At 38.8% G+C, this 19,129-nt stretch overlaps 1 non-coding gene across 1 annotated transcript; it reads right to left on the minus strand.

Annotated features, from left to right (window-relative positions):
* Positions 1-3,617: 3,617 nt before the first annotated feature.
* Positions 3,618-3,752, minus strand: LOC132375487 (small nucleolar RNA SNORA70). The gene has a single exon (XR_009506036.1). It is a non-coding gene; the product is annotated as a small nucleolar RNA SNORA70 (small nucleolar RNA).
* Positions 3,753-19,129: the final 15,377 nt, after the last annotated feature.

Raw genomic sequence — 19,129 nt, forward strand, 5'->3', positions numbered from 1 at the left:
TCTGTATAAATATTTATTTGAGGGCATATACAACCTGATAGGTTAAAAAGTCATTGTATTATAATTTTAATTTCTCTTATGAATAAAGTGGAGCATTTTTTCATGTTTAGGAGCCTTAAAGAGTCTGCAGAACCTTCTATGCGTAGACTACCTTTTCATGTCCTTTACCTATTTTGTGTATTATATTGTTAGCCTCATCCTTTTCTTTTGATTTGTAGAGAACTTCATATATAAGGAAATTAACATTGCCTGTAATATGAGTCGCAAATATGTTTCCATTTGTTATTTGTCTTTGGCTTTAATTGGGGTGATTTTTATCATGAAAAAATTTTAAAGTTTGTATGTTAGTCAAATGTTGATCTAGAGGCTTCCCTGGTGGCACAGTGGTTAAGAATCTGCCTGCCAATGCAGGGGACACAGGTTCGATCCCTGGTCCAGGAAGATCCCACATGCCTTGGAGCAACAAAGCCCATGCACCATACTACTGAGCCTGCGCTCTAGAGCCCGTGAGCCACAACTACTGAGCCCACGTGCCACAACTACTGAAGCCCGCGCACCTAGAGCCTGTGCTCTGCAACAAAAGAAGCCACCACAATGAGAAGCCTGTGAACCACAACGAAGAGTAAACCCCACTCACCACAGCTAGAGAAAGGCCGCGCGCAGCAACAAAGACCCAACGCAGCCAAAAATAAACAAATAAATTTATTTTAAAAAATGTTAATCTGTTCTTTTACAGTTTCTGGGTTTTACGTGAAGGATTTTCTCTGAGTTTTTAAAAAAAATTCTCTCATATTTTTCCTAGTTCTTTTATTATGTCATTTTTTCATGTTTATATTTTTTATCTATTTGGAATTTGTTTTAAAGTGTGTAATAGGGATCTAACCTAATTTTTCTTTTCATAACAGTAACCCAGTTATCCCTCCCAGCACCAGTTAATGAATAATCCATCACTGTCCCTTCTAATCTGAAATGTTACTTTTATCATTTTCTCTATAAATTCTATCTCATTTCTGAGCTTTTGGTTTGTTCCATTGGTTTGTCTATTAATGTGCCTCTACCAACTGTTTTAATTGCTGTAGCTCATATCTTATCTATGGTTATTTTAATATAAAATATTTTTCAATTACCCAGTTAAATTACATACTTAACTTTATCCTTTCCTAAAAAGAATCTTCCAGCAGTGATAAAGGTGTTACATTTGTCGTGTGGTTGGGCACATCCTCTGATACACTGTTGTATATCCCAGTATGGTAAGGTTGCCAGCTAAATACACAATGCCCAGTTAAATTTGAATTTCAGGTAAACAATTAATAATTTTTAGTAGAAGTATGTCCCATGCAATTTTTTTCTATTTCTGGAAATCCAACTATAGGATACTTGATTTTAAAAAATTCTTTTAGGGACTTCCCTGGCGGTCCAATGGTTAAGACTCTCTGCTTCCACTACAGGGGGCATGGTTTCAATCCCTGGTCCAGGGAACTAAGATCCCACATGCCATGTGGCACGGCCAAAAAAAGAAATTATTTTAGTTACATATGACAAAGCCAACTTACATTAGTGTAGGCAGATAGGGATTACAGAGGCCTAGAGAGCTGGGACCTCTAAGGGTAGATTATCTTCAGGTCTGGTTGACCCAGGGTCTCAAATAATTTTACTCAGTCTCTTTCTCTCTACATCTCTCATCTCTGTATGTCTGCTTTTCTTGGTACGTTGGCCTCATCCTCTCACATCGCAGCATGGCTTCCTCCATGCAACCAAGTAAGATAACCTCAAATATCTCCAAAATTCCATTCATCTAGCACCATAATGCCAAAAGCCAGGCAGGGGCCTGAATGGCCAGGCTTGGGTGAAAAGTCCTTCTTGGGTTGGGATGGGTGGGAAATTGTAACCAACAGTGTCATTTAAACTTCAGGGAGTGAGGGGGGAAGACCCAAGTGTTGGGGGAGTCCTGTTTTTTCTTTTTTTTTAAAATTAATTAATTTATTATTTTTTTTGGCCGCACCACGCGGCTTGCGGGATCTTAGTTCCCCGACCAGGGATCAAACCTGCGCCCCCTGAAGTGGAAGTGTGGAATCCTAACCACTGGACTGCCAGGGAATTCCTGGGGGAGTACTGTTTTCAAAGGAGAAGTACGGGAAAACATTCTGGGCCAAAAATGTTATGCACAGCTGCCACTGTTAGTCATATCTAGCCCAGTTTGCAAAGCCCAACTCAAAGAAAATGCCAATTTGAGGTGGTAATTTCCATTTTCACTACCAGAGGACTAGAGTTCTTAGTGCCTTAGCATCCTACACCTCCCCTCACGTCTTTTCCATTGCTTTCCCCAGTGCTAAGGAACAGTAGGTAATATTCAGTTATTCAATATTTATTCAACAAACATTTACTGAGCACCCACTTGGTGTTCAGGTCAATGTTGGCCACTGTCAATGGGAAAATAAATAACACACTGTGCCCACCATCAAGTTTCGTGTAGGAGATAAGATTTCAACAAATAATTATAGCATTATATGGTATATGAATATTCATGAAGAAGTAGTATCGTGTAGTGATAATGAACACAGCTTCTAGATCCAAAGTGCCTATTGCTTTGACCTTGGGGAAGTTGCTTAACCTCTCTGTGTCTTCGCTTCCTCATCTGTAAAATGGGGACAGTAATAGTGCCTACTTCATAGGTTTGTGGCTGTGAGGAGTGAACGAGATAATTTTCATAAAGCACTTAGTACATAGTAAGCACACAGTAACTGATGGGTAGTGTTGGCACTGTCAGTAATAAGAATTGGTACTAAAAACCCAGATCTCTTGAATTCCACATCCAGAAATCCTTCCGGGCCACTTCAGAACCACACAAGAGGTGAGCTATGGAATTAGAGGCATTTTCCCTCTCGCTTCCAATTAGAGATTTATATTTTGCAGCCATCATTGGCTGCTGAGTCTTCTATTAGGCACACTTCAGAATCCATAATTCTTAGTTCCATTCCCAGACCTCAGGACCCTGAAATTCAGGGGAAAGACTGAAACCTGGAGGTGGACTTGCCTCTGCTCTCTGAGCTGTACTTCCACAGATGTCTCACTGGGGAGGATCTATCATTGTGACCTCGCCCCCTAACTTCTTTTTGAACTGAGACCTCACTACAGTGAAGTGGACTCAGAAAGCTAAAACTTGATCTTTCTTTTTTTTTGGACAGGAAAGTAGGATTTATTGGTGGGCACAAGTAAGGAGGGGACAGCGCCAAGGATCTCATGAGTACAGGGGCCGCCAGTTATCCAGAGGACCACGATTAGGGTCCAGAGGACCACGATTAGGAATGTATGTGACCCCACAGCCATCTGGGATGAGTCGTTTTCTGCCACCATGTTTTCAAATTCATCCATTTTAAACTTAGTAAATCCCCACTTCTTGGAGATGTGGATCTTCTGGCAGCCAGGGAACTTGAACGTGGCCCTGCTGAGGGCCTCAGTCACATGCTCATAGTTCAGTAGCTTGGTGCGGATGGACATTATGACTTGCCAATGTGGACCCTGGCCACTGTGCCCTAAGGCTTTCCAAAGGCACCGCACATACCCGTCTGGAGCCTAGACTGGGGACAGCATGCCAGTCATGAATGTCCACTGGAAAGGGCTATCTCCAAGGCCCCTTAGGGCAACCCATACGGGCAACAGGCTGCGTGCACTACCAAGGAGGCTGCTGTTTGCAGCCATTGCACACCAGGTCCCCATGGGGAAAAGAGCACAGTCTGCTTAATTGGCTGCAATAAAACTTGATCTTTTGTTTGGAAACAACAGCAGAACATAGGGCCCCAGTTGTGGAAGTTCATGCCAGGCCCCCCAGAAGGGTGTAAACACAGCTATGGCTGGGAACTCATGGCTGTGGCTGGTGAGAGCAAGGGGAGTTCCTGAGGACCTCACCCAACATTTAGCCCATTCTACCCTGCAGGTGAAATCAACTGGGAGGTGATGGAGCTCCTGTTTTCCAAGGCCAATGACCGGAGACGAGGCTTTCACCACCTAACCTGGGCAAGTGAGAACACCACTAGGACCATAATGAGGGTGCCCACCTGGCACCTACGGGATGTCAGCAGACCCCATCCATTTTTGCCTGGCCGAGTGACGAGGAATAATTATTTATTAGTTCTGTTGTGATTGTCTTGCCTCCTTCACAGAAAACAAAGGGTTCAGTGTTGGGAATAGAGAAGCCCAAAGTCCTAGGGCCTGAGGAGCAAGTTCTTTTTTTGAACCTCTTCATTAATTGAAGGCTGTTGGACCAACAGGCCATGGTATCAGGAGGAAGCTGTGTCAGCCACTAATCACCAAGGCAGAAGAACAGGTTTGTCGGGGTGGTTTTGAGTAGCTCCTTATTAAAAAAGGGTTATTATACTCTAATAAAGATGTTAAAAACAAATAAAAATTAAAAAAATAAAAAAGAGTTCTTACTCACTCTTAGAATGTCTTCTCTTAGACAAATACGATATTTTCCCTGTGAGCCCATTTTATTGGCACAGGAAGCTTTCAGTCTGACTCTAGGGGGGGCAAACTGGAAAGCTGGAAACAGAAACATAAGTGGCCTCTTTGTGGCTTAATACTCCAGAAGGACCTGAGGTCGTGGTTCAGAATGAGATGCGCGCGCGCGCGCGCGCACACACACACACACACACACACACACACACACACACACACACACCTATTCTGCTGTCCCCGGGCATGTTGTTTTTAGTGACGTGGCTTTTACTGGAGAAAGGGGAAGCTAACATTTACTAAAGCACCTAGTCTCTGTCACCAATAAACACTGTGCTTTCATTATATTATCTGATGGGATTTGATTTTGAGGATTTTTTGGTAATAAGGAAACTGACACCCAAAGAGGTGATGTGATCCGAACAAAATACCTACTTAATACATGGCAAAGACAGGAGCTGAATCCCGATAGAGTCCAGTGCTTACGCTCTTTCTGTTGAACACACTGCCTGTACATCTGAGACCTTCAAAATCTCTGCCTGAGTGTAAGCCCCTCCCAGTAACTCCCTTACTGCAATGGATGAACCTGATTTATTCAAATATGTACTTCAAAGCACCAAGTACTACAAACCCCCAGCTGGAAGGCCTTCCACATAAAAGGAGCAGCTCCACTAAAAGGTGAACCTTATTGTGTGTAATTTATACTTTAGTAAACCTGACTTTTATTTATTTATGGCTGTGTTGGGTCTTCGTTTCTGTGCGAGGGCTTTCTCTAGTTGTGGCAAGCGGGGGCCACTCTTCATCGTGGTGGGCAGGCCTCTCATTATCGCGGCCTCTCTTGTTGCGCAGCACAGGCTCCAGACGCGCAGGCTCAGTAATTGTGGCTCTCGGCCCCAGTTGCTCCGCGGCATGTGGGATCCTCCCAGACCAGGGCTCGAACCCGTGTCCCCTGCATTGGCAGGCAGATTCTCAACCACCGCACCACCAGGGAAGCCCAAACCTGACTTTTAAAAAGATGTTGGGGGACTTCCCTGGTGATGCAGTGTTTAAGAATCCACCTGCCAATGCAGGGGACACGGGTTCGAGCCCTGGTCCGGGGAGATCCCACGTGCCTCAGAGCAATGAAGCCCATGCGCCACAACTAATGAAGCCCGCTTGCCTAGAGCCCATGCAACGCAACAAGAGAAGCAACCGCAATGAGAAGCCCGTGCACCGCAACAAGGAGTAACTCCTGCTTGCCACAACTAGAGAAAGCCCATGTGCAGCAACTAAGACCCAATGCAGCCAAATAAATAAGTAAATAAATAAACTTATATTAAAAAAAAGGTGTTGGATATAACATATTAAAAGCTCCTACAAAACAATAATGAAATGACTATTGACTCAATAGAAAAGTACAAATGGAAACTAAATATAAATGTCTTTTAAACATATGGAAAGGTACTCATCCTCATTCATAATAAAATTAATTCTAATTGAGTCACTCAGATACCTTTTATTACTTACTGGATTGGTAAAAAACCAAATGATTGAAAACTCTTAGAATAGGCATGAATATGGGTAAATAGGAATTATCATACATTACCAGCATATATAAATTGGAACAATTCCTACTGAGGGCAATTTAGCAGTGTCTACCAAAATCCCATGTGTATATACCCTTTGACTCAGCATAGGAATTTATCCTACAGTTTTAGTTGCAGGTGTGCAAAATGATGTGTATACAAGGTTTTTCACTGAAGCAGTGTTTGAAAGAAAGAACAAAAATCTGAAAAGTTAAATGTCTATCAACAAGGCCCTAGTTGAATAAATTGTAAGACACCATAGTGGAATACTATGTAGCTATAGAAAAGAATGAGAAATATCTTTGTGTGATATGGAAATCTCTCCAAGACATATTGCTGTTTGAAAAAAAGCAAGATGGCAAGCAGTGTTAATAGTAGATACCATTTCTATGAAAAAGGAGGGAGATACTATGTATTTGTATTACCTTGTAAATGCATTAACAATCTCTTAAAGGAGATGCAAGAAACTAGTAACTGGTTATCTGTTGTGAAAGATAAAGGTGGGAAAGATATATTTCATGGTATTTTTTCGAAACTTTGGCATTTAAACTTAATGAATTTAAAAAATTAAGTACGATTTTTTTTATTTTGCTGTTTTACTTATTTATTTATTTACTTTTATTCAAACAGAAAGTCACAAAAATTACCATCATCCTCATCAGTTCACTCAGTCCCATGTAATTAATTTTTTTTCATCTTGATCTTTTGTTAGCACTTTTATGAATTCATCATTTTTCCATTAGAGTTCTGAAAATGTTTATTCATTCAGTTCAGCAGTATAGTCAGTTACCAGAAACCTGTACTTGTCAGTCTTTTCCACGAATTCCTTGAAGGTGAAACTCTTTTATAGGAACATTTTTGCAAAAGCATCAGAGTAGGGGCTTCCCTGGTGGCGCAGTGGTTGAGAATCTGCCTGCCAACGCAGGGGACACGGGTTCGAGCCCTGGTCTGGGAAGATCCCACATGCCGCGGAGCGACTGAGCCCGTGAGCCACAATTGCTGAGCCTGCGCGTCTGGAGCCTGTGCTCCGCAACGGGAGAGGCCACGATAGTGAGAGGCCCGCGCAACGCGATGAAGAGTGGCCCCCGCTTGCCGCAACTAGAGAAAGCCCTCGCACAGAAATGAAGACCCAACACAGTCATAAATAAATAAATAAAATTAAAAAAAAAAAAAAAAAAAAAGCATCAGAGTACACCCAGAGCTGTCTGTAAATGACAAAGACTTGTAAATGACAAAAGACTTAGAAATGACCACGGTTAAAGATTTGATGAAAGTTCATAATAATGCAATTGACAAGGAAATTTAGTTATTTCTGAGATATACATTTTAAAATAATAACTACAATTATGACTTATAACATTATACCAGAATATACAAGATTTTTAGGAATTTCATGTAATGTCTGAAACATTTATATTAACATATTTCCATACAAGTAACCCAAAGAAAGTTTAGTATTAGTTGTTTTTTTTTTAATTTTTGAATTTTATTTTATTTACTTTTTTATATAGCATGTTCTTATTAGTCATGAATTTTATACACATCAGTGTATACATGTCAATTCCAATCGCCCAGTTCATCATACCACCATCCCTACCTCCCTGCGGCTTTCCCCCCTTGGTGTCCATACGTTTGCTCTCTACATCTGTGTCTCAACTTCTGCCCTGCAAACTGGTTCATATGTACCATTTTTCTAGGTTCCACATACATGCGTTAATATACGGTATTTGATTTCTCTTTCTGACTTACTTCACTCTGTATGACAGTCTCTAGATTCATCACGTCTCTACAAGTGACCCAATTTCGTTCCTTTTTATGGCTGAGTTATATTCCATTGCATATATGTACCACATCTTCTTTATCCATTTGTCTTTTGAGGGGCATTTAGGTTGCTTCCATGACCTGGCTATTGTAAATAGTGCTGCAATGAACATTGGGGTGCATGTGTCTTTTTGAATTATGGTTTTCACTGGGTATATGCCCAGTAGTGGGATTGCTGCATCATATGGTAATTCTATTTTTAGTTTTTTAAGGAACCTCCATACTGTTCTCCATAGTGGCTGTATCAATTTACATTCCCACCAACAGTGCAAGAAGGTTCCCTTTCTCCATACCCTCTCCAGGATTTGTTGTTTGTAGATTTTCTGATGATGCCTATTCTAACTGGTGTGAGGTGATACCTCATTGTAGTTTTGATTTGCATTTCTCTAATAATTAGTGATGTCGAGTAGCTTTTCTTGTGCTTCTTGGCCATCTGTATGTCTTCTTTGGAGAAATGTCTATTTAGGTCTTCTGCCCATTTTTGGATTGGGTTGTTTGTCTTTTTAATATTGAGCTGCATGAGCTGTTTATATATTTTGGAGATTAATCCTTTGTCCGTTGATTCGTTTGCAAATATTTTCTCCCATTCTGAGGGTTGTCTTTTCGTCTTTTTTATGGTTTCCTTTGCTGTGCAAAAGCTTTGAAGTTTCATTAGGTCCCATTTGTTTATTTTTGTTTTTATTTCCATTACTCTAGGAGGTGGATCAAAAAAGATCTTGCTGTGATTTATGTCAAAGAGTGTTCTTCCTATGTTTTCCTCTAAGAGTTTTAGAGTGTCCAGTCTTACATTTAGGTCTCTAATCCATTTTGAGTTTATTTTTGTGTATGATGTTAAGGAGTGTTCTAATTTCATTCTTTTACATGTAGCTGTCCCGTTTTCCCAGCACCACTTATTGAAGGGACTGTCTTTTCTCCATTGTATATCCTTGCCTCCTTTGTCATAGATTAGTTGACCATAGGTTTGCGGGTTTATCTCTGGGTTTTCTATCCTGTTCCACTGATCTATATTTCTGTTTTTGTGCCAGTACCATATTGTCTTGATTACTGTAGCTTTGTAGTATAGTCTGAAGTCAGGGAGTCTGATTCCTCCAGCTCCGTTGTTATCCCTCAAGACTCTATTTGGGGCCTTTTGTGTCTGCATACAAATTTTAAGATTTCTGTTCTAGTTCTGTAAAAAATGCCACTGGTAATTTGATAGGGATTGCACTGAATCTGTAGATTGCTTTGGGTAGTATAGTCATCTTCATAATATTGATTCTTCCAATCCAAGAACATGGTATATCTCTCCAACTGTTTGTGTCATCTTTGATTACTTTCATCAGTGTCTTATAGTTTTCTGAGTATGGGTCTTTTACCTCCTTAGGTAGGTTTATTCCTAGGTATTTTATTCTTTTTGTTGCAATGGTGAATGGGATTGTTTCCTTAATTTCTCTTTCTGATCTTTTGTTGTTAGTGTATAGGAATGCAAGACATTTCTGTGCATTAATTTTGTATCCTGCAACTTTACCAAATTCATTGATTAGTTCTAGTAGCTTTCTGGTGGCATCTTTAGGATTCTCTATGTATAGCATCATGTCATCTGCAAACAGTGACAAATTTACTTCTTCTTTTCCAATTTGTATTCCTTTTATTTCCTTTTCTTCTCTGATTGCCATGGCTAGGACTTCCAAAACTATGTTGAATAATAGTGGCGAGAGTGGACATCCTTGTCTTCTTCCTGATCTTAGAGGAAATGGTTTCAGTTTTTCACCATTGAGAATGATGTTTGCTGTGGGTTTGTCATATATGGCCTTTATTATGTTGAGGTAGGTTCCCTCTATGCCCATTTTCTGGAGAGTTTTTTATCATAAATGGGTGTTGAATTTTGTCAAAAGCTTTTTCTGCATCTATTGAGATGATCATATGGTTTTTATTCTTCAATTTGTTAATATGGTGTATCACATTGATTGATTTGCGTATATTGAAGAATCCTTGCATCCCTGGGATAAATCCTGCTTGATCATGGTGTATGATCCTTTCAATGTGCTGTTGGATTCTGTTTGCTAGTATTTTGTGAGGATTTTTGCATCTATATTCATCAGTGATATTGGTCTGTAATTTTCTTTTTTTGTAGTATCTTTGTCTGGTTTTGGTATCAGGGTGATGGTGGCCTCATAGAATGAGTTTGGGAGCATTCCTTCCTCTGCAATTTTTTGGAAGAATTTAAGAAGGATAGGTGTTAGCTCTTCTCTAAATGTTTGATAGAATTCACCTGTGGAGCCATCTGGTCCTGGACTTCTGTTTGTTGGAAGATTTTTAATCACAGTTTCAATTCCATTACTTGTGATTTGTCTGTTCATATTTTCTATTTCTTCCTGGTTCAGTCTTGGAAGGTTATACCTTTCTAAGAATTTGTCCATTTCTTCCAGGTTGTCCATTTTATTGGCACAGAGTTGCTTGTAGTAGTCTCTTAGGATGCTTTGTATTTCTGTGGTGTCTGTTGTAACTTCTCCTTTTTCATTTCTAATTTTATTGATTTGAGTCCTCTCCCTCTTTTTCTTGATGAGTCTGGCTAAAGGTTTATCAATTTTGTTTATCTTCTCAAAGAACCAGGTTTTAGTTTTATTGATCTTTGCTACTGTTTTCTTTGTTTCTATTTCATTTATTTCTGCTCTGATCTTTATGATTTCTTTCCTTCTACCAACTTTGGGTTTTCTTTGTTCTTCTTTCTCTGGTTCCTTTAGGTGTAAGGTTAGATTGTTTACTTGAGATTTTTCCTGTTCCTTGAGGTAGGCTTGTATTGCTATAAACTTCCCTCTTAGAACTGCTTTTGCATCCCATAGGTTTTGGATCGTCGTGTTCTCATTGCCATTTGTCTCTAGGTATATTTTGACTTCCTCTTTGATTTCTTCATTGATCTCTTGGTTATTTAGTAATGTACGGTTTAGCCTCCATGTGTTTGTGTTTTTTAGGTTTTTTCCCCCTGTAATTGATTGCTAATCTCATAGCGTTGTGATTGGAAAAGATGCCTGATATGATTTCAATTTTCTCAAATTTACCAAGGCTTGATTTGTGACCCAAGGTGTGATCTATCCTGGAGAATGTTCCATGTGTACTTGAGAAGAAAGTGTAATCTGCTGTTTTTGGATGGAATGTCCTAAAAATATCAATTAAATCTATCTGGTCTATTGTGTCATTTAAAGCTTGTGTTTCCTTATTAATTTTCTGTTTGGATGATCTGTCCTTTGGTGTAAGTGAGGTGTTAAAGTCCCCCACTATTATTGCATTACTGTGGATTTCCTCTTTTATAGCTGTTAGCAGTTGCCTTATGTATTGAGGTGCTCCTATGTTGGGTGCATATATATTTATAATTGTTATATCTTCTTCTTGGATTGATCCCTTGATCATTATGTAGTGTCCTTCCTTGTCTCTTGTAACATTCTATATTTTAAAGTCTATTTTATCTGCTATGAGTATTGCTACTTCAGCTTTCTTTTGATTCCCATTTGCATGGAATATCTTTTTCCATCCCCTCACTTTCAGTCTGTATGTGTCCCTAGGTCTGAAGTGGGTCTTGTTTTTGTATCCATTCAGCGAGCCTGTGTCTTTTGGTTGAAGCATTTAATCCATTCACGTTTAAGGTAATTATCGATATGTATGTTGCTATTACCATTTTCTTAATCGTTATGGGTTTGTTTTTGTAGGTCCTTTTCTTCTCTTGTGTTTCCCACTTAGAGAAGTTCCTTTAGCATTTGTTGTAGAGCTGGTTTGGTGGTGCTGAATTCTCTTAGCTTTTGCTAGTCTGAAAAGCTTTTGATCTCTCCATCGAATCTGAATGAGATCCTTGCCAGCTAGAGTAATCTTGGTTATAGGTTCTTCCCTTTCATCACTTTAAATATATTGTGCCACTCCCTTCTGGCTTGTAGAGTTTCTGCTGAGAAATCAGCTGTTAACCTTATGTGAGTTCCCTTGTATGTTATTTGCCATTTTTCCCTTGCTGCTTTCAATCATTTTTCTTTGTCTTTAATTTTTGCCAATTTGATTACTATGTGTATTGGCGTGTTTCCCCTTGGGTTTATCCTGTATGGGACTCTCTGTGCTTCCTGGACTTGGGTGGCTATTTCCTTCCCCATGTTAGGGATGTTTTCGACTACAGTCTCTTCAAATATTTTCTTGGGTCCTTTCTCTCTCTCTTCTCCTTCTGGGACCCCTATAATGCGAATGTTATTGTGTTTAATGTTGTCTCAAACATGAAGACAGCATGTGTTTAATGCTGTCTTCATTTCATTTCATTCTTTTTTCTTTATTCTGTTCTGCAGCAGTGAATTCCACCATTCTGTGTTCCAGGTCACTTATCCATTCTTCTGCCTCAGGTATTCTGCTATTGATTCCTTCTAGTGTATTTTTCATTTCAGTTATTGTATTGTTCATCTCTGTTTGTTTGTTCTTTAATTCTTCTAGGTCTTTGTTAAATATTTCTTGCATCTTCTCGATCTTTACCTCCATTCTTTTTCCGAGGTCCTGGATCATCTTCACTATCATTATTCTGAATTCTTTTCCTGGAAGGTTGCTTATCTCCACTTCATTTAGTTGTTTTTCTGGGGTTTTATCTTGTTCCTTCACCTGGTACAAAGTCCTCTGCCTTTTCTTTTTGTCTATCTTTCTGTGAATGTGGTTTTCCTTCCACAGGCTGCAGAATTGTAGTTCTTCTTGCTTCTGCTGTCTGCCCTCTGATCAGTGAACTGCATTTCTTAATTTTAATATAGTCCAATTTATCAATTGTTTATTTTATGCTTGATGCTTTTTTGTGTCCTATGTAAGAAATTTTTGCCTACTCTCACTTTTTAAAAAACAGGAAATTATTCTTTTCAAAAGTCCATTGTGAAAAAATAAGTACATATAGATTATCTAAAAGGAGAAAAATAGGGAATTCCCTGGTGGTCCAGTGGTTAGGATTCTGTGCTTTCACTGCCGTGGGCCCAGGTTCAGTCCCTGGTTGAGGAACTAAGATCCTGCAAGCCGAGTGGCACTGTCAAAAATAAATAAATAAATAAAATGAAAGGAGAAAAATGATCACTTATGATGCTCCCATCCAGAGATATAACCTCTATTAACATTTTGGTACCTATTTTAGCACTTATAAATGTTTATATATATAGTTTTTTTCAAAAAAGTGGGATGATACTGTACTCATTTTTTAGTTAGACTTTTTAAACTTATATTTTATATAAATATCAATTTCTTTTGATTGAGACTCATTTGATAAATCTACCATAGTGTTAGAATTTTAGGCTCAGGTCTGCTTCTAGCTCCAGGCCATAGGAAAGTCACTCCCAGTCTCTTCACCCTGGAATTCTGAATGTCTGAGGATTCACCCATAACAGAGACTGTTGCTATGTGTCTTTTCCTTCTCTAGTGTTTTGACTGACTCACTTGTCATCCAAATGACCTCTTAGGCCAGAGTAAACAAAAACCCTTGGGGAACTGTGTGGTAAGGTAATCATGTCCTTGAAGCCGAATGAGTGTAGTGGCTAGACCTCACAGCTTTGCTTAAAATCATCTGTAGTTGTGTGACCCTAAGGGACTTCCCTGGAGCTAAGAAATGAAACTTCACTTTTTATCAGAAGAAAGGTGGTTTAAAGAGTTAAGGACTTTCAGGGGAAAATCACTGCTATTTTTAACTCTCAAAAACTCGGGAGGACAAACCGAAAATTTTGAAAAGGCACCATAAGAGGTAAAAACAAAAAGCATTGCAAAGATCTTTTACTAAGAGAGTAGAGCAGAGGAAATACTATCAGATGAGTTACATTCAGAAATATCTGCTTGAATTACTGGGTGACAGTTAAAGGTCTGATTTGGAAAGTAAGGGACAGAAATCTGAATTTTGGTTGGCTCTTATGTGTTCGCCACATCACTGTGGACCCATCATCTCTCTGAGCCTGTCTCTAGGAAATGATAGTATCTCATAAGCTTGTTGAGATTATTAGGAGAGATAAGTGGCCTGAAGCAAGTAAAGACCTTGGCTAGTCTTAGCACGTGGTAAGCACTCAGTTTTTTCCTTTTGCAATTAAAAAAAACCGAGATAAAATTCACATTCCATAAAGTTCACCATTTGAAAGTGTAAGGTTTTTCATGTCTTCACAAGATTGTGCAACCATCAGCACTAATTCCAGAACTTTTTCATCACTCCCAAAAGGAACCCTGTACATATTAGCACTCACTCTCCATTACCCCTTTCTCCCAACCCGTGGCAATTACTAATCTACTTTATTTATTTTTTATTTTTTATTTTTAGCCACGTCACACGGCGTGTGGGATCTTAGTTCCCCGACCAGGGATTGAACCTGTGCCCCCTGCAGTGGAAGCATGGAGTCTTAACCACTGGACTGCCAGGGAACTCCCTAATCTACTTTAAATCCTTATGGATTTGCCTATCCTGGACATTCCATATAAATGAAATCTGCAATGTGTGATCTTTTGTGACTGGCTTCTTTCATTCAGTAATATCAAATACTTGATATTATTGTTATTGTCCTTATTCCTATTTCCTATGACTCAAATAGCATGAGAATCAAATGACATAATAGATATGGAACCTCTTTGTGAAGAAGAAATTGCTCTGGAAACACAAAGATGGATTTATCCATTGGGGTATTCACTCTTTTGTGGGAATGGTGAGGTGCCCACAGGAACTTGCTAGAAGGAAAATAAAATTGTAGAATTCAGAAACTTGATAGGACTGAAAACATCCTCTATTATTAAAAAATAAATTACCCATTTGAAAAATGTTCAGCAGACTTTTCTCCTAAAGATTTTTGCTTGCTCGGGTAAGCAAAGCCTGCTACCACTAGCCCAAGTAATCAGTTTCCCCAATCCTTTGAGCCAAGCTATGCCTGAATGTAGAACACAGAGGCAGGGCTTGGGAGGATCTTAAGAGGCAGCTGTCAGCCATCGCTCACAAGCCCAGCTATTACAATGGCCTTTGACCCACCCAAAAGGGTTGCTGGAGGCCACCAACAGATTTGGAGGCAGATATTCCGTTTGATTTCTATCTAGTCTTAACATCGCTCTTGTGTAATACGGGAGAAGCTTGGAGTCATTTTTTATTTCATTTGTGTGGATTATGACTCATTCAGGAATTTGCCCGTTCAATTGGTCCTGCTGAAATGCAGATAATTTAGCAACAATCAAAACTCTTGGGATTATTAGCTCAGACTCTAAATGACTCTTCACTCATAGAACTAATTATTCTTCTTTGCATTGCCTTCCAGAGAATTTCTTGAAGACTTGAGGCCTCAGAAGAGTCTTCTCAGAGTTTACTATTTAATTTATCCTCCTCATTCCAGTGACAGCTAACTTGGCCTAGTGTTACCACTGTGTGGTGATGGTGGATAGTCTCTAGGTCTGGGCAGGGCTCTCTGGATTTTGCCACGTGGTCTGGTGGGAAATTTAAGCATTTCCTCCCAATAGCAAAAGAAGCTTAGGAAAGAGTGTTGAACTGCTTTTTTCACTGACCTGTGTGATGCTAGAGGATTTACCTTCCTGCTTGGTCCCGTCTCCCTTTTATTTAAAAAAAAGTTTGATGTGTTTCAACAGGCAGTAGGGAGACTTCCCTGGTGGTACAGTGGTTAAGAATCCACCTGCCAATGCAGGGGACTGGGGTTCGAGCCCTGGTCCGGGAAGACCCCATATACTGCAGAGCAACTAAGCCCGTGCACCACAACTACTGATCCTACGCTCTAGAGCCTGCGAGCCACAACTACTGAGCCCACGTGCCACAACTACTGAAGCCCGCGTGCCTAGAGCCTGTGCTCCGCAACAAGAGAAGCCACCGCAATGAGAAGCCCATGCACCGCAATGAACAGTGTCCCCCGCTTGCCACAACTAGAGATAGCCCGTGCGCAGCAACGAAGACCCAATGCAGCCAAAAATAAAATAAATAAGTAAATAAATAAATGTATGTTAAAAAAGAGTTTAAAAAAAAAAAGAATATAACAAACATCCAAGTCCTTACACACATCCTAACACTATGCCATATTTGTTTTTTATATTTTTTAAGAAGTCAAATATTAAAGAAACAATTACACACACACCCCCAGGTATCCCTCCCTTATTATATTCCCTTCTTTTTCTTTCTTGAGATAACCATTATCCTGAATTTACTATTCATTATTTTTAAAGTTGATATATATGAATCCATAAAAAGGATATCCTATTGTTTCACATGTTTGTAAACCTTATAAAAATGGTACCATATTGTATGAATCTTTCTGCCACTACTTTTTCCATTCAGCCATTTACCCATGTTTACCCATGTTGCTTCATATGGATAGTTCAGTCAGTTTAATTGCTGTAGGTGTTTGACTTCATGACAATTGATCACAATTCATCACAATTGATCTATCCATTTTCCTGTTAATGGACACTGAGATTGCTTCCAAGTTTTTTCTCTCAGAAGCATTGTTGCAATGAACATTCTTGTGTCTCCTTGCCATACATGTGAGAATTTTCTAGGGCACATACCTAGAAATGGACTTGCTGGAATGTAGGGAAAACCACCTCTTCAACTTCCCTAGACATAGCAGATCGTGGCTATGCCAAGTGGTTGTCCCAAGTTTCACTTGGGAATGAGAAGTCCTCTGGCTCCACACCCTCAGCAATACTCACTAAGCTTGTCAGTTTCTTCATCCATAAGAGAGAAAACCATATCTATGATAATGTATCCAAAAGGTCTTCTATAGGGCATTCCTTGGCCGTCCAGTGGTTAGGACTCGGTGCTTTCACTGCCGTGGTCCCAGGTTCAATCCCTGGTTGGGGAACTAAGATCCAGCAAGCTGTGCAGTAAAACAAAACAAAAAACAAACAAAAAACCAAAACGTCTTCTATAATTGAAGAAATATCTTGTGTGATGTTATTGCTAACCCACTACGTGTTGGCCTCCATGCCAAGCGCTTTATTTACCTTGTCTTATTTAGGTCTCCTACTGACTATAGGAGGGAGATGCTAGCGTACAACATTTAGAAGGAGTAATTAATTTGAATTTGTCTGATGTCACATATCTGGTAGGTGACAGGGCTGGGATTTGAACTCAAGTCTGTCAGACTTCAGGGTGCCTATGATTGCCCCAATGCTGAGCTGTATGCATAATCTTTAGGAATAACATTAAATCAACTCTTGGTTGTGGTGTTGAGTTTCTGGTAGAACGCCTTCTTTTTTTTTTTTAAGCATTTATTTATTTATTTATTTATTTTGGCTGCACTGGCTCTTAGCTGTGGCATGCAGGCAGGATCTAGTTCCCAGACCAGGGATCGAACCCGGGCCCCCTGCATTGGGAGCACACAGTCTTACCCCCTGGACCACCAGGAAAGTCCTTAGAATGCCTTCTGAGGGTGAACAATCTGGAGATACAATATGTCTGGATACTGGGGTTTTTTTGTTTGTTTGTTTAATTTTAAGTGGTATATATTATGAATCATAGAAGATTTTCATGTAAATTTTTTGTTTTTTGGCCACGCCGTGCAGCATGTGGTATCTTAGTTCCCCGACCAGAGATTGAACCCTCGCCCCCTGCACTGGAAGCACGGAGTCTTAACCACTGGACCACCAGGGAAGTCCCTCATGTAAATTTTTAATGTATAGAATCATGTAAAGTTTTCATGTAAATTGAGAGGAAAAATGTCACCCACATTCCAATAACTAAACTTTATACACTATTGTCACTGTTAACCCTGTAGTTGTTTCCGAGTGAGTATTTTGTTTTAAGGAGAGTTTGTAGTCGCCTTAGAGCTTGAAGTCATGGCAACACCACAGATGAGAATTTACCCATAATGAGCCATGTCTAAATGCCAGACATTTATGCTAAGTGTTGTACATATGTTAATTCCTGTCTTTTTTTCCAATTGAAATGAAATTCGAATGCCATAAAATTCACCCTTTTAAAGTGTACAATTCTTTCTTTTTAGATGAGGAATTAAGAATTAAAATATCTTTTTGTGTCTATGAAAATCACAGAGGCCCAATGCAGTTTCATGTCTGGTACTATGTTAACAGTAGGAGTGGATAGGCAGGTATAACTAAAACAATTTGGCTGTTAAGTTGATAATATTGAAGCCAGGTGATGTATACGTGGTAGGTCATTATATTATTCTATCTCCTTTGGTTATATGTTTAAAAACTTCCATAATAAAAAGTAAAAAATACCCAGTTTTTTTTAAGAAAGGTCTAGCTTTATGCTTTAATAACTAATCTTTGCATACCTGAATTTATGTCTCTGATATGAAAATCAGACTTAATAATGCACTAACTTCATAAAACATTTTATAGTTTACAAAACATTTTCCACATTTTATCTCACACTTACCCTCTGAGGTAGACAAGGAAGATATTACCATCCCCATTTGAGAGAAAAGAAAAATGAGGTTCAAAGCAGTAAATCTGGGACTTCACCCCACTCCTCAGACATAGAATTCAGTGGCCTGTCCCCTTCTATTCAAAATGAATACAGCCTTAGAAGTAGGGGATTAAAAGATACAAAATACTCTGTAAAAAATAAATAAGCAACAAGGATATATTGTACCACACAGGGAAATATAACCATTATTTTATAATAACTTTAAATGGAGTATAATCTATAAAAATATTGAATCACTGTGTTGTACACCTGAAACTAATATAATATTGCAAATCAACTGTACTTCAATTAAAAACAGCAAAAGGAATACAGCCTTATTGCTTTTTTCTGATTATAAAAATAATGTGCATTATTTTTAAAGAATTTAGAAAAATTACAAAGAAGAAAAATGTATGTGACCTGTAACCATAACAACCAGAGATAATTACTGTTAACATTTTGTATTTTATCCTTCCAAATCTTTTTTTTTTAATGAAATATGGTAAAATGTTTTGTAACCTTGCTCAATGATGTACTGTAAACATGTTTCTGTATCAATAAATATCAATCTCCATTTATCACATGGCATTGTTATAACTTATTTAACAATCTCATGTTGTTAGACATTTAAATGGTTTCAATTTTTCATTATTATGAACAATGGCAAAATAAACATTTTTATAACATGGTTCTTGGCTTACTCATTATTTCCTTTAGATACATGACTAGAAGTGGAAAATATGAATCAAAGCATTTAGAAGGATTTTTTTACACATTGCTGACAATTCCAGAAATGTTGTATGGACTTACATTCTCAACCATCCAGTGTTTTTGTTTGTTGGTTTCTTCACCAGTTCATAATTGCTTTTCTTGAGACAGGTGTAATTCAAATATACCAGTGAAAATATAGAGTTTAATTTGT

This window comes from Balaenoptera ricei, chromosome 11 (genome assembly GCF_028023285.1).
Source record: "Balaenoptera ricei isolate mBalRic1 chromosome 11, mBalRic1.hap2, whole genome shotgun sequence".
Lineage (NCBI taxonomy): Eukaryota > Metazoa > Chordata > Mammalia > Artiodactyla > Balaenopteridae > Balaenoptera > Balaenoptera ricei.